At 34.9% G+C, this 14,778-nt stretch overlaps 2 pseudogenes; one reads left to right on the top strand and one right to left on the bottom strand.

The window, feature by feature from the left end:
- LOC130222311 (zinc finger protein 850-like) overlaps window positions 1-14,778 on the top strand; it is a 535,728-nt pseudogene that overhangs the window by 183,980 nt on the left and 336,970 nt on the right.
- LOC130222401 (gastrula zinc finger protein XlCGF8.2DB-like) lies at window positions 1,525-7,623 on the bottom strand (annotated as a pseudogene).

Raw genomic sequence — 14,778 nt, 5'->3', positions numbered from 1 at the left:
ATGTCGTATTTTGATACTCCTGTTATTCAGCAATTGTTTAAACCTCAATTTTACTTTTAGATAAGATTGCAAAGATTATCACTTGATTCTGAGCCTTTAATTATCATTCATAAGGGGTTTATAAAGCATAAATAGTCCTCACTTTAGATTAGGTCACAAAACTGCATGAAGTTGAGTTAATAAAGCATTTATTAACATAGATAGTATCTATTACTATATGCCTGAATAATAAGATATATAAATGTTAATTTCAATAGTTAATTAATCATTTACTAACTCATTCTAAATGATCTTAAAACCCCTCAACTACTCTTAAATACAAATGCTTTGTAAATAATGCAATACTGAATTTAGTAATGAAAAATCAAGCAGTTACAAATTATAAAAGTACAATTATTAAGCACATTATAAATGTGGTTATAAGTCAATAATAGAGCATTTGTAGCTGCAGTTATAAACTGCTTACTAACGTTTAATAATGTTAATGCTTAACAAATAATCAGTTCACTATTTGCTAATGCTTAGTAAATAATTTATAGTGTGTAGTTTATTATAAAGTGTTACCTATTTTTTTTACTTGTTCAAACTACTTAATTAAAAATGATTTATTAATTAATGAATTAATTTTATTGTTAATTAAACAATTCTTGAGATTTCATTGAGACAACAAATTTCTTTTATGTTCAATCCACAGACATTAGTTAAAAGTGTTAAGTTAATTTAATTTGTGTTCTGAGAACATGAAAGATTTGTGTGGAACCCTGCAGTTTTACTGAGTGTGCAATGTGCACAAATATGCATATCGGTTCATAATAAAGTTCAAACACATTGTCAGATTTTGCTGTATTTGGCTTAACCGTTCTTGGGTGGCTCGTCAGTGTTTTAGATGACTAATACAGAAAATAAGTAAACTGACCAAAGTTCTTACGTGGAGAAAACTTTATTGAAGACAAACAATAGTGCAGTTCCTCAGCAGTGATGTTAACTCGTCCGTCTTCAAGTAACTTAACCAAAAGTAATGTCTGTGAGAGACTACTTTATAACAAAGTATGTAAACCCCCTGAGATTACCCAACTGCTTTGGTTGGGTCACAACTCTTGAGTTTATGTAGGCTATTTGGTTCACACCTTTTCAGATGCTGATACTTGTTTGCATATGAAACAAGCCACACAATCTATCAACATATAAAGTTATATTGCGTTCTTGCAGCCAGGTAGCAACTCTGATCTGCACTACAATCTGATCTGATCCATGAACTATACTATAAACAGTTGTCAAAATCTTCACCCCTTTTCAATAATTGAGTTTAAAATCTTCAGGTATTCAAAGAATTTCATTTTCAGTTACTTGATATGTATTCAAGAATTCACACTTGTTCCGCGAGAGAGCTCTAAGCTCATTGGATGCTCGACCCCTGGGCTCCCTTATGTAAGCAGGGCGAGAGGGGAGTTTGAACTCATGGAGAGCTGGATGAACTCCCACGACTTGTTTCTGTTCTAATGACAGATTATAGGGATGGGCTAAAGGGAGATATATGGCTCACTAAGAGTGTGTTTTTGGATTGTGGGAGGAACCCTGGGGAAACCCACGCGAGCACAGGGTGAATGAGCAAAACTCCACACAAATGTCAACTGGTTCAGTGGGGACATTAACGTGTGACATTCTTGCTTTGGGGCAACAGTGCTATCGACTGGGGTACCGTGTCGCCAAATCTAGAAAGGAGGGGGAGTGGGGGGATTCCTCAAGACGAAGATAACTGAGGTAAGAATCTCTGGTTATTTATAGTGAGTCAGGAATCATCTGATTGGTGAATCATGTGTTAACTAATGCAGTCGTGAACAATCATAAGCATGTGATCCTCTCAAAAGTAGTTTATAAATAAACTTCACTTAAATGAACAGCCAACATACATGAAAAAGCTGCCATTTTGAATATACCCATGTTTATGTGGACATGGTCTCAATGTTGAGGACTCTGCTCTCCATTGTGAAGTTTCAGGTGATTACTGAGGCTTATTTTCTGTTTAAAGCCCTTTCCACACTCACTGCATCTAAAACGATCCTCTCCTGAGTGAGTCTTCATGTGTTGCTTAATGGTGTCTTTGCGTGTGAGTCTTATTCCACACTGATCACATATGAACACTACGGTTCCCAGTGTGACCATCTATGTGGTTCATGAGGCTAGCTTTGGTTGTGAAGCTCTTTCCACACTGAACACATGGAAACGGCTTCTCTCCGGTGTGAGTTTTTTAAGTGGTTATTGAGTGCGCTTTTACATGTGAAACGTTTACCACACTCTGTGCATGTGTAAGGTTTCTCTCCAGTGTGGATCCTTATGTGGGTGTCAAGCTCTTGTTTTCGAGCTAAACTTTTCCCACACTATGTGCAAGTAAATATTTTTCCTCCATTGTGAGTTCTCATGTGAACTATAAGGTTGCCACTTTGTTTAAAACTCTTTCCACACTGTTGGCATGTGTAGGGCCTCTCTCCAGTGTGAATTCTCCTGTGCGCTGCAAAGTTTCCTGCATGATAGAAGCTTTGTCCACACTCTTGGCATGTGTACGGCCTCTCTCCAGTGTGAATTCTCATGTGGGTTATAAAGCTTTTTTTTGACCAAAACTCTTTCCACACTGTTCGCAAGTGTAAGGTTTCTCCCTAATGTGAACTCTCATGAGAACATCAATGTTTGGCTTTTGAATGAAACTCTTTCTACACTGTTCACTGCTGACATTACACTCAGATTTGGATTTCTGAGGACTTCCGTGTGATGAAGTCTTTTCAGTCAGTGTGGGTTTTTCATCAGTTGTTATTTCTTGTTGTTTCTCTTCCATTTTATTCCATTGATGAGTCCCTTCTTTCAGCACGTTCAGGTCTTAAAAAAAAGAAAAAGTTAACTTTACTATGAAGGCACAAAGCCACAAGCATGAAATGGATGTTTTTACCCAAAAATTAAAATGACTTTACCATTTACTCTCCATCATGTGGTTTTAAACATTTCCTTTCTTCTGGAACACAAAGTAAGGCAGTGTTTATTTCACAATATCTTCTTTTGTGTTCAGCAGAATCAAGAAACTCAAAGATTTAAAACCACATGAGGGAGAGTAAATGGTGAGGCTATCTTCATTTCTGCATGAACTATCCCTTTCAAGGGTTCCTATTATGAACTTTTTTACAAGATGTAAAGTAAGTCTTAAGTGTTCCCAGAATGTGTCTGAGGTTTCAACTCAAAATCAGATCATGTACCTGCAGAATATTTCATTTTGGGGGTCAGAGAAAAACCAAGCTCTTTTTGTGCCTGTGGCTTTAAATGCAAGTGATCAAATGCACTTACTCTAGATTACTCATGTTGTGTTCCCTCATGTGTATCTTCCACTCAACATTTTTAACTTGCTTGGAAGACCCGATTGAGACAAATCCTGCATATTCATAGCAAGTACGCATAATTCACGCTTATATTTGTGAGTTTGCATTATTGTATATAACTTATGAAAATCTTTCCCAATACTGGGTTGCAGCTGGAAGGGTATCCGCTGATTAAAAACATATGCTGGATAAGTTGGTGGTTCATTCAGCTGTGGTGACCCCTCATAAATAAAGGGACTGAGCTAAAGGAAAATGAATGAATTAACTAACAAAGCAAAATTTGAACTAATCTAACACACACACAAACAATTACAGTCCAAATATTATTACACCCAAATGAATATGTTGGGGGAAAATATTAAATAATTTTTTTTATAATCAGGGGAAAAAAACAAAAATGTAGTTGAAATGTTGTAGTTTGTATTTGTTTTGTTTGCAATAACTTATTTGAATTTAAGTGTATTATCGTATTATATGTTTTAAAGATGTTTTGTGTATATATACACATTTACTATTAAGTGACTATAAAATGAATTCAAATGGCATCAAATTACAGCAGGTGAACGTTACAATTACTTTGACTAAGCGTGAACTTAAGACTTAGCCTGAGAGTTAACCTGCCCTGGACCAGGCTAGTTTCCCAGCAAAAGTTGGCAAAATAACTGAGTTTGAACTATTGTAAATTTAATTTATGAAACCAAATCTGCCATTAATAAACCTGACTTACCAAAATAAGCCTGACTTTTTCTGTAAGCTTGGTTTATGGAACAGCCCTCTGGTATGGCATGTAGCATGAGCAGTGTGGAACGTGATTACAGATAACACAGGATTCTGTTCATGCAGGATTACAATGACCCAGAGTTAACAATTTGAAGTGTAAAAAACCCCTAAGAACACTCAGCATCAGATCTCAGGATAACCAGAATACAATAACAAACAACGACAATTGTAATTTATGTCATAGTAGTAACCTGATCTCATATACTAATGTTTTAGAACCTCCAATTTAGTTGCCTATTGGAGAAATGACCAGGAATAATAAAACGGAAACGGTCACACTACTTGCTCTACAAACAAGTGTGTTCATGACTATACATACAAAGAAAAATCATAAAATTAGAAAATATGACTTTGCAACATCAAGCAGCATTAGGCATGGGCCAGTATAAGATTCTGACGGTATGAAACCTTAAATAAAAATATCACTGGGTAAAAAACAAGCACCTTTTCTCCTTTGAACACAAAAATGTTCTTTTGAGAAACTTTGAAAGTATTTGGAGCAGTTAACATGTCAGGCTAAATCATTCAAATGAATCATTGACTTCTGCTGTCATCCCATGCCTAATGGCTCTTTCCACCGACTGGTATGGTACGGTTCGGTTTGGTACGGGTCACCTTTATCAGGCTTGCGGTTTCCACTAACAAGGGTACCCTTTTGGTGGGCATGGTGTATGACAGAAAGTTTCAGTCGACGTCATTCTCGCTGGAGGAAATGTCTACATATAAGCTGTATGGGTCACTTACATATATGAAAAGCACTTCTCACAACACAGATGCTTCATACACATAAATACTTGTGTAGAAATGTTATTACTAACTTCTCAATGAACATGAGTTGATTATAACTGCAGATCAATGACAGTGCGAAACAGCCTACTGTAACGTCTGTAATATATTAAATAACTAAATAAATGAACATATATAAACACAAACAGCCCCATACAGTTTCCGATATGTTATCAATTACAGAAGAACTACACACAACAGACATTTCATCGTATTTAGGTTCAAAAACAACACAATATATAGCCTACAGTCAGTGTAAACCTCTCATCTGTGTCTTTAATCTTCAGCAGCACATGTAGCCTCTGTTAGAGAACAATTCCATCATTCTGAGTTCATATTAGTCCAAAAGGTGATAAAAACAATAATAGTTAAACAAGGCAGTTTGTTCATGTTTGCTGAAAAAATGTGCTCCTTTTTTCCGGCTTTTCCTTTGTTTTTTCTGCGCTTCACTGGCGCGTTTGTCAGTGTCTGACAGGATCGGATTTCAAAAGCACGTCAATAATCAAGCGCAGGTTATTATCATCAGCTCTAGAAGTTTGTCGTTTCAGATATAATGTTAGACGCGTGACGAACTCAAGGAAGAAAGCGAAACCGCTCGCGCCTCAGACTGCCTCGTAAAAAAACTACGGGGCACATGGTAAATCTGCTCTACTCCATGGCTCTGTGGCTGTTTATCAAGACGACGACAAGGTTTGTTTGAGTCCAGATCGACCATGGCTCGTTATTATATGTATAAATAATTCCGCTGTAATCTCTCAGCTGTGCGTGTATTTTAAATATGGTGTTTTTTTTTGTTTTCATTCTGGCTTGTTGCGTAAGCGAATGACGTATCTCTGTAAACCAATAGAGTTCAGCTGCGGTGGCTCTGCCTTTTGGTACCCTTTCTCGTGTTTGGTACCCTTTCGAAAGGGTGCCAAAAAAGTGGTACGGTACGGTTCGGTTCAGTACGCTTTTTGACAGTGGAAACGGCTATAAAAGCGTACCAAACCGAACCGTACCACTCAGTGGAAACGGCCATAAGCAGCATAACACTGTTTTTAGGATTTAAAAATTCATTCTCTAAAAAAAGTCTCTAGCAAAAGATTCCAATGGCGGCGCCTGCTGGTACGTGAAGAATATGGTCAATACTGATGAACTTTACACACAAATGTTTGCATATCATCAGCATGCTGTAATCCATTTCTTAAGCAGCAAATGTCATTTTTAGACTAGTTTGTTGGCCCAGTTGTAGTCAGTGCAATACCAAACATTATTGTTCCACTGTAATTTGTTCGTTTTGCTTCATGTCGTCCCACAGCAACATCATATAGGTTAAATACTGTACAATGTTTTATAATAATTAATTATTTTAGTGTCCATTTCATTTCAGCATATTTAAAATTGGCGGCATCCACGCTTTTTGACATACTTTAAACCAGGGTTAAAATTTTAGACCCATAAAGGGCTAAAGGCTAGGGAATTTTTCAAATGCCCCAGATGGAAGACTTTTATTTTCCCTATATATAATTATATTATATATTATGTAATTATATTTAAAAATATAAAATTACATTTAATAATAAAATAATAAATGAATATAAAAAATACAGTGTTTTAGATTAAATAAAAAATTAAATAGTGTAAAAACAAGATTTATTAGTATCCACACACTTTTTTCCAACATAACTTACTTTAAAATGTAAAAAAAATGAACAAATGTTTTAAAAGTTTTAAAAAACTATAATAAATGAAATCTATGCGCAACAATCTGTCAGGTCGATGTCCTCAGCAGTAAATACATGGAGCACGTTTAAACAAATGTTATTGTACGAAAATAATTAAACCATTATGATAATAGAGTTAAATGACCTTTTTGAATGAAAAGTTTTGTTGAGATGGATGTTGGTGATTGTATGGGTTTTGGCCCAGATTGAGTAGCAAAACATGAACAAAGGAAAATGAAGACTTGTTTAAAAATAGATTTAAGACCTAAAACACAATATTTTAGTAAATTTAAGACTTTTTAAGACCCCGCAGAAACCCTGTTTAAACACAATAGCCCTGGTAATTAGTTATAATAATAATGATGTAATTCTAGCTTAGATACTATCTGTGAGAACTAGTAACAACTACAGAAACAAGATTAACCCATAAAGAAGTTGATGGAAAAAAGGGAATTGTAATCAACGTGACATATGCAAATGGAAAGTACTAAGCCAACACTATCACTGTAATAGCAGATATCTTCTATGAGAATACTGTAGGTCAAATATCGTCAGCTCAGTCAAACTTTTATAGTTTATTGTTTTTATTATTTTATATAGCGCCAGTGCTCAAGGATGCTTTACAAACAGTAGGAGAACAAGAAAAGCAATAACCTTAAGAAGGTAGAGAAAATGGGAGACTAATAATACATAAAAGAATGACAAAGACATGAGAACAAGTAACAAAAGAAACTCATTCCTGTCTTTCAATGAGTGCTTATGTGCATTTAGGAGAACTAGGCAGCACACTCAGGGCTGCAAGATGGATTTAATTTAGTATTCTTATTATTAAAATATATCTGAATGAGGATCAAATGACTGAATTGGTCTTTGAGAATGAAAACTAACCTGTTTGTTCCTGCAGATCTTCCTGTTTGACTCTGAATGTTTCTTCAATCTTCACATCTTCACTCTCCTCTTTAATAAACGCCATCTTTATAACAGTGTGGAGATCAGTCACTTCAGCAGGAGTTTTTCCTCTGCGATTGGACACTTATCCTGTTTAAAATGAACAAAACAATGAACAGAAACAAAATAACTTCTCACTTGCTTCAACAGTTTCTTTATATTAGAGTTATAAAAAGAAATAAGGGTAACAGAGTAAGTCCAAGCAAGAAACAATAGCAACAAATGACCTGATGAAAACTAGTACTCCATTTCTTATATATAGTGATGTAATATTTAGAATGGAATGACATTATGCTGTTTAATAAATTAAACCTTCATTAAAACACTTATTACACACATTTACTTTATTCAAACTTTATTCAGATATGTTCTTAATTGTTTTATTTGTTTTATTTATTTTATTATCTGCTTACAGCAACGTGTAGCACTTTTTTGCACAAGACAAATTACCCTCTCGGGGACAAAAGTTTATCCTATGTTTATTCAAACAATAGCCCCCATTACTGTGAGTATATAGGGTTATGTGTTCAATATAGGGTTCGAATAATATTGTCAACAGCAGGTACATTATTTAGCACTGAATTAAAAAAAACTGAAACGTTAATTAATCAGTTTATAAGTTGTAAACACTTTAAAACAAACCTTCTCCAGTTGAATCACAGCGCGGGACCGGCGCAGCTTTATGACGTCACACGCCACGCCAAAATAAAAGTCTTTTTTAAAAAAACCTTTTATGCCACTCACTGTTGCAGTCATGACTTATTGATATATTTCTACCTCGTTTTCCACTTTCTCACATACACAGACACACATATTTGGAGCTGATCAAAACCTTTACTCTAAACATTTAAAGATAATTAAAGCAGAAAATCTCAACATTCTAAAAGGTATAACAAATAATCAGATAGGTGTTTTGAGCTAAAACGTTACAGACATGAAAGACTTATCTTAAATCTTGAAAAGGGTGTAAAATAGGTGCCCTTCAAGTAAAAAGTATTCATTACTACTACATGTTTTAGTTGCACTAACTAGTCATGACTTTTTAAATATAATTTTTCTCTGTGTTTGAACACTTTATCCTGTTAAAATTAACAAAGCAATAAAAATGTCCTGTTTAAAATAAATAAAACAACGAACAGAAACAAAATAACTTCTCTTCAACACTTGCTTCAACAGTTTCTTTATATGAGAGTAATTAACTAAAAGAAATCAGGTAAGTCTGAGCAAAAAAACAATAGCCATAAATGAGCTGATTAAAACCAGTACTCCATTTCTTATATATAGTGACGTATACTTCGAATGGAATGACATTATGCTGTTTAATAAATTAAACCTTCATTAAAACACTTATTACACACACGCACACGTTGTACAATAGTTCTCCTTACTTCGAGTAAAATAGTATTACGTTGTATAAAGGGTTAAAATAATATTGTCAACAGCAGGTACATAATTTAGTATCGGATGAAAAACCTGAAACTTTAAATAATCAGTCTTTGGATTAAAGCGTCTGCTAAATGACTAAATGTAAATGTAAGTTTCTTTTTCTTCTTCTTCTTTGGGTTTTACTGGCGGTTGGCAACCAGACTTGTAGGTGCATTACCGCCACCCGACTGGAATGGAGTATGGAACTGGTTGAATAATAACTGAAGTGTAAAAATAGAGGGGAGGGAGAGAGGGGGGGAGGAAAGAGGGAGGAGGGGATGAAAAAAATAAACAACTAAATAATAAATAATGGGGGGTGGAGTGGGCTAACAATTAATTCCTCTGATGATATTGTTCTATATCTTTACTCTAAATGGGTTTCTGTAACTAATTTGATTATGTCATTATATACCTCACTAGATTTTTCCCTAATAAACCTGCTAATGTGAAATCATGAAGTTTGCTCTTTTAAACTGATTGAATAAGATCATGTCGTTCTCTATTATATTTACTACAGTAAAATAAAACATGTTCTATTGTTTATTGTTGATTACAGTGTATCCATACATTGCCCAGTAGGGTGTTTCCCTATTTTATATAAGTATGGTTGAGTCCAGTATGACCTATTCTCATAATAGTTATAATACTTCCTTCCTTACGATTTCTGTTCTCCCTCCTCCCAGCACAGACTTGTTTATATATATTATATAGATGTCTACCTGTTTCAGTGTTATCCCAGTATACTTGCAATACTGATTGTGCATACGTTCTTATTATGATTTTAGCTTCTGCTTTACTCAATGGGACTTCTAGATCTACTTCACTAATTCTGAGAGCTTGTTTGGCCAGCATGTCCACCTTTTTATTTCCTTCCACGCTTACATGGGCAGGAACCCAAATGAAATATACAGATTTGCCCATCATTTTAATATAATATGTCCTACAGAGCATGTTATTAAGAATATCCATTCTAAATGATGACCTTCCAGATCTTATACTTTCAAGTGATGAAAAACTATCTGATGCAATTACTACACTATTTATATAGTTCTCCTCAATCCACTGCAGGGCAATTAATCTTGCAATTAACTCTGTTGTATATACTGATATATTATTAGTTATTCTTTTCTCAATATGAGATTGATTAACTGGGATATACTGCTGCGCCTGTATGACCTATTTCAGGGTCTTTGGATTCATCTGTAAATAAAAATATTGATTCTTTATAATGTTTCTCTAAATAATTCTGCACTATACATTTTGTTGGAAGATTATTATTGTTGTCTTTTAACTCCTGTTGTATACTGAGGTCAACATTTGGTAATGGAAAAAACCATGGCAGAATATACGGGGTTGGAACTGACCAACACAATCTCACGGCAATTCGTAACTTTTTGATTTAGTGGCTAATTCGTACGAATTCGTACGATCTAATTCATACAATTTAGTACGATTTGCTCATCACCCAATGACGGTTGGGTTTAGGGGTGGGATTAGGTGCCACGCCTCCTTTTTAAAATCGTACAATTTCGTACGACTGAACTCGTACGAATTAGCCACTAAACTGACAAAACGTAAAATACTTACGTTTTCTCGTGAGATCAGGCTGGACTGACTTACAGTATTGCAATTGATCTAATCCAATAGTTCTGGCTTTTGCCTCAGCTATCCATCTGAAACTTATGAAATTGGTTTCCTCATGCTCCCAACATTCTAATAACATACTTATTGCTTGATGTAATTTATTTTGTCTGAATATTAACTTAATACACCATTGTTAATTTCATTCTTCTAATGCTTAAGGGCATTTCCCCCATTTCAACCTGCATTGATGAAACTGGCGAGGTTCTAAATGATCCACTACAGATTCTAAGAGCCTGAGCCTGCAATACACCAAATTTCTTGAGGTTTGATTCTGCTGTCGACATGTAAGCTATACACCCATACTCAAGGACAAACCTCATGAGGGCCCAGTATATATTTTGTAGTCATGTCCTACTCGCTCCCCACTCTTGCCCTGACCGGCATGAAGTATATTAATAACCTTTTTACTTTTGTCTATATTTTATTCAGATGATGTCAGCTTTTCATCGAACCAAACCCCAAGAAACCTTACAGTTTTTACTTGTTCTAGCGGTTGCCCATACAGTTTTAAAGCGAGTGATATGGTTTTATGCCATCTTGAGAAACAAATGACCTGAGTTTTTGCAACAGATAGTTTGAATCCCCATTTATTTGCCCATTTTTCCACCTCAAATATTGCATTCTGTACTTTCTTTTACACAAATGACACATTCCTGCCTCAAATCCATAATGCCCCATCATCTGCACACAACAGTTTTTCTACACTTTGTTCAACCTGAGAGAAAATGTCATTTATCATTATATTGAACAACAAATGGGCTGCAAACACTACCTTGAGGAGTTCCATTCTCCACTGTGTATTCATTTGAATATTCTTTTCTTACCCTAACTTGTATCTTTCTTCCAAATAAGAAATTCATGGCCCAATTATACATTTTACCAGTGACTGCTAAAGATTTCAATTTAATCAGCAATCTCTCCTTCCAGAGCATATCGTACATATGCCTTTTCTACATCAAAAAAGATAGCTATAACAACTTCTTTATTAGTCTGTGCTTTCCTGATGTCTGATTCCAAACATAATACTGACTCCATTGTATTTCTGCCTCTACAGAACCCACTCTGATATGGAGAAAAAAGGTTTTTGCTTTCTAAAAAATAGGTCATTCTTTCTGTTATCATTCTTTCCCTAACTTTGCATAAGTGAGATGTCAATGAAATGGGTCTATAGCTAGATGGATCTGATGGATTTTCCCTGGTTTAAGTATAGGTACTACTATAGATTGTTTCCATACTAAAGGTAACTGAACTGTGTCCAAAATTTGATTGAATAAATTCAATACTATTTCTAGTGATGCATCCGACATGTGTGACAACATTTTATAGCATATTTCATCCTTACCAGGGGCAGTTTGTCTAGCGCTACTGATTGCTCGTTTTAATTCAAACATATTAAAATGTAAATCTAAAGGATTTTCTGTTGTTTTTTTCTTTCTTTAAAAGATCATTAGGTTTAATTAATGTACAGTTTCTGCAGTTAGTTTCTGCCTTTCTCCAGTTGAATCACAGTGCTGAAGCGACACCGCCTGATGACGTCACACACCACGCCAAAATAAGTCTTTTTTGTTTAGCTTTTTTGCCACTTACTGTTTTAGTCATGACTTATTGATACATTTCTCCCATGTTTTTCATTTTAAACTATATCTGCTCTCTCTCTCTCTTTCTCTCACACACACTTTAGTATTTAAAGTTGATCAAAACCTTTAATCTAAACATTTAAGATAATTTTGAGAAACTTTTTAATCCAGTTCATGATGACTTGCATGTCTACAACACATTACTTCCTATTAATTTCTGAATCCAAATCTCATCCTCATAATTATGATCTCTTCTTTTCTATTTCTACAACTATAGGCCTACATATGGTTTCTTTTTTTTCACATGAGTCGTTGTCTCTTATTATCTGTGTTCCACGTTTCCTGCCATTCTTTAGCAATATCTTCAGTAATAATACTTAATTTACCTTTACTTACAGAAGCATTAAAGGGGTAGTTCACATAAAAATTACAATTCTGTCATTTCCTCATCCTCTATTTGTTCCAAACCTGTTTGAGTTTCTTCTGCTGAATGCAAATGAGAAAATACAGGAGCAAAAACAGCCACTATATGGTTCAACAGTTCCTACTTTGGCTGCTAATTTAAAACATTTTCTTGCACTCAAAATCTTCCTGGAACTCGATTACAATTGAAACACTAAAGTCACATGGACTGTTTTTCACAATGTTTTTGGTTCCTTTTCTGGACTTTGAGCATCTCTGGACTCTTGCTATCCATGACAGACGAGGGAGCTTTCTGATTTCATCTAAAGTGTCTTCATTTGCATTCTGAAGATGAGCAAAGTACTCAGGGGATTGAAACAACAGGCAATCGTTCTCAAATGCCTAGTGTACACCATAACGCACGCCTTCCACCACTGCTGATATACAGACACATCGCACTGCTTTTATTTTATTTTTATTATTGCAACAACTACAGGCTATTACACTATATAGAAATACAAAAACTAATAGAAGGCCACATCCACTGCTACTCATGTGATATTACTCATTTATTCATTAATTTTCTTTACGCTTAGTCCCTTTATTAATCGGGGTTCGCTTAGTCCTTCCATTAGTTTTTGTATTTCTCATAGTGGAATGAACCGCCAACTTATCCAGCACATGCTTTACGCAGTGTATGCTTATTTGTCTTAAGAGATGTACGGCAGGCCCTGTTCATGTAATATGCTTTAGGCTATATTGGCATGAACAGCTATACCTGTTAGCAGGTTTCTTATATGTAAAACGGTCCTATTCAGTTAATGGTCTGGTCTATTAGGCAGCTATAAATAAAGATGATTGCACATGATGATGATCCATTTATTTAAATGATTATGTGACACAGATATTTAAATTTCATTGTTGCAAACAAGTTACAGGAGTAAGTGCAGTTGTTTTTTATGTGATGTTTACCACTGTAATTACACCATGGTGAAAAAGAAGTCTGAGAAATGCTGTAGTTGGTGTAGGTGGAGCAGGTTAATCACATTAAAAGTTCTGCATTGTGTAGATATGAAAGTGAACTCTTGTCATTAAATAACCTTGTATACACTTCCTGTACAATAAATTTACTTGTGATGTAATTATTTCCTAATTATAAATATATAGATGCATGACAGATTTGATAGTGGACTCCACAAAGGTAAGACCAAAGCTTGAAATCGCTTGAAATATATATGAGCATATCTTAGACAGAGTGGGAGCATTTAGAAGCTGCTGTGCTGTGGAAGTTCCTGACTATAACTTGTTTTCTTGATTTGTTTGTGTTACTTGTTGCTTGATTTGTGCCTGTACCAAGACAGATCTTTCTTGTTGTGAGATCTTTCTTTGTAACCTTTAATGTGTTGTGATTTTTTTGTGCATTGATTCGACTGCATTGATTCCTGTGTCTATTAGGCTAGTTTCAATTGGATTTCAGAATGTCACTATGCAGAGTGAGCACATTTCCCTCTTTCTCCTGTTTAAGAGTTAAAGCTCTGGAAGTTGACAAAATCAAATAAACCCAACCTAGTGTAAAAGACTTTAATTTGAAGCAAAAAAGATGCTGGAGGACTGGATCAGATATATGGCACTTTACTCACACCTGATTACCTCTGCAGCTTGTACTTAACATTTCACAGCACCTGGAATGAACACAAATGAGTTTGAAGTTACAGTGTTTCTCATCCATTTGTGATTAATGTACAAACAATTATCTACTAAGGCCAAAAGTAGCAAAAAATCAACAGTATGTGATAGCTTTACTGTGTTAAAAGGAAAAGGTTTTGTCACAGGGTATCTTATATATGCTTTTGTGAATGTTTATGCATATTTGTATGCACAAACACAAGTAATAATTAAAGGGGAAAACATCTTTCTTTTTCACATACCAGGTGAATAAGAGGCTTTCGAGAGAGCTGAGCTGCTCACGCATGTTCTGTTCAACTAAAAACTGAAGGAAAAAACTAAATTGGCACAGAAACAAGTTACATTTTGATAGTTACAATTTACAGACATAAAGAACAAGTTCAGTGATAAATAAATGACTAAAACATTGCTAATAGTTAGCTCATGTCAATGTATTGACTGAACAAATAAATAAAACCTCACTGT

Source organism: Danio aesculapii, chromosome 4, assembly GCF_903798145.1.
Source record: "Danio aesculapii chromosome 4, fDanAes4.1, whole genome shotgun sequence".
In the NCBI taxonomy this organism is placed as follows: domain Eukaryota; kingdom Metazoa; phylum Chordata; class Actinopteri; order Cypriniformes; family Danionidae; genus Danio; species Danio aesculapii.
Note: the sequence above shows the minus strand (reverse complement) of the source record. Positions and strands in the feature narration are given on the sequence as shown.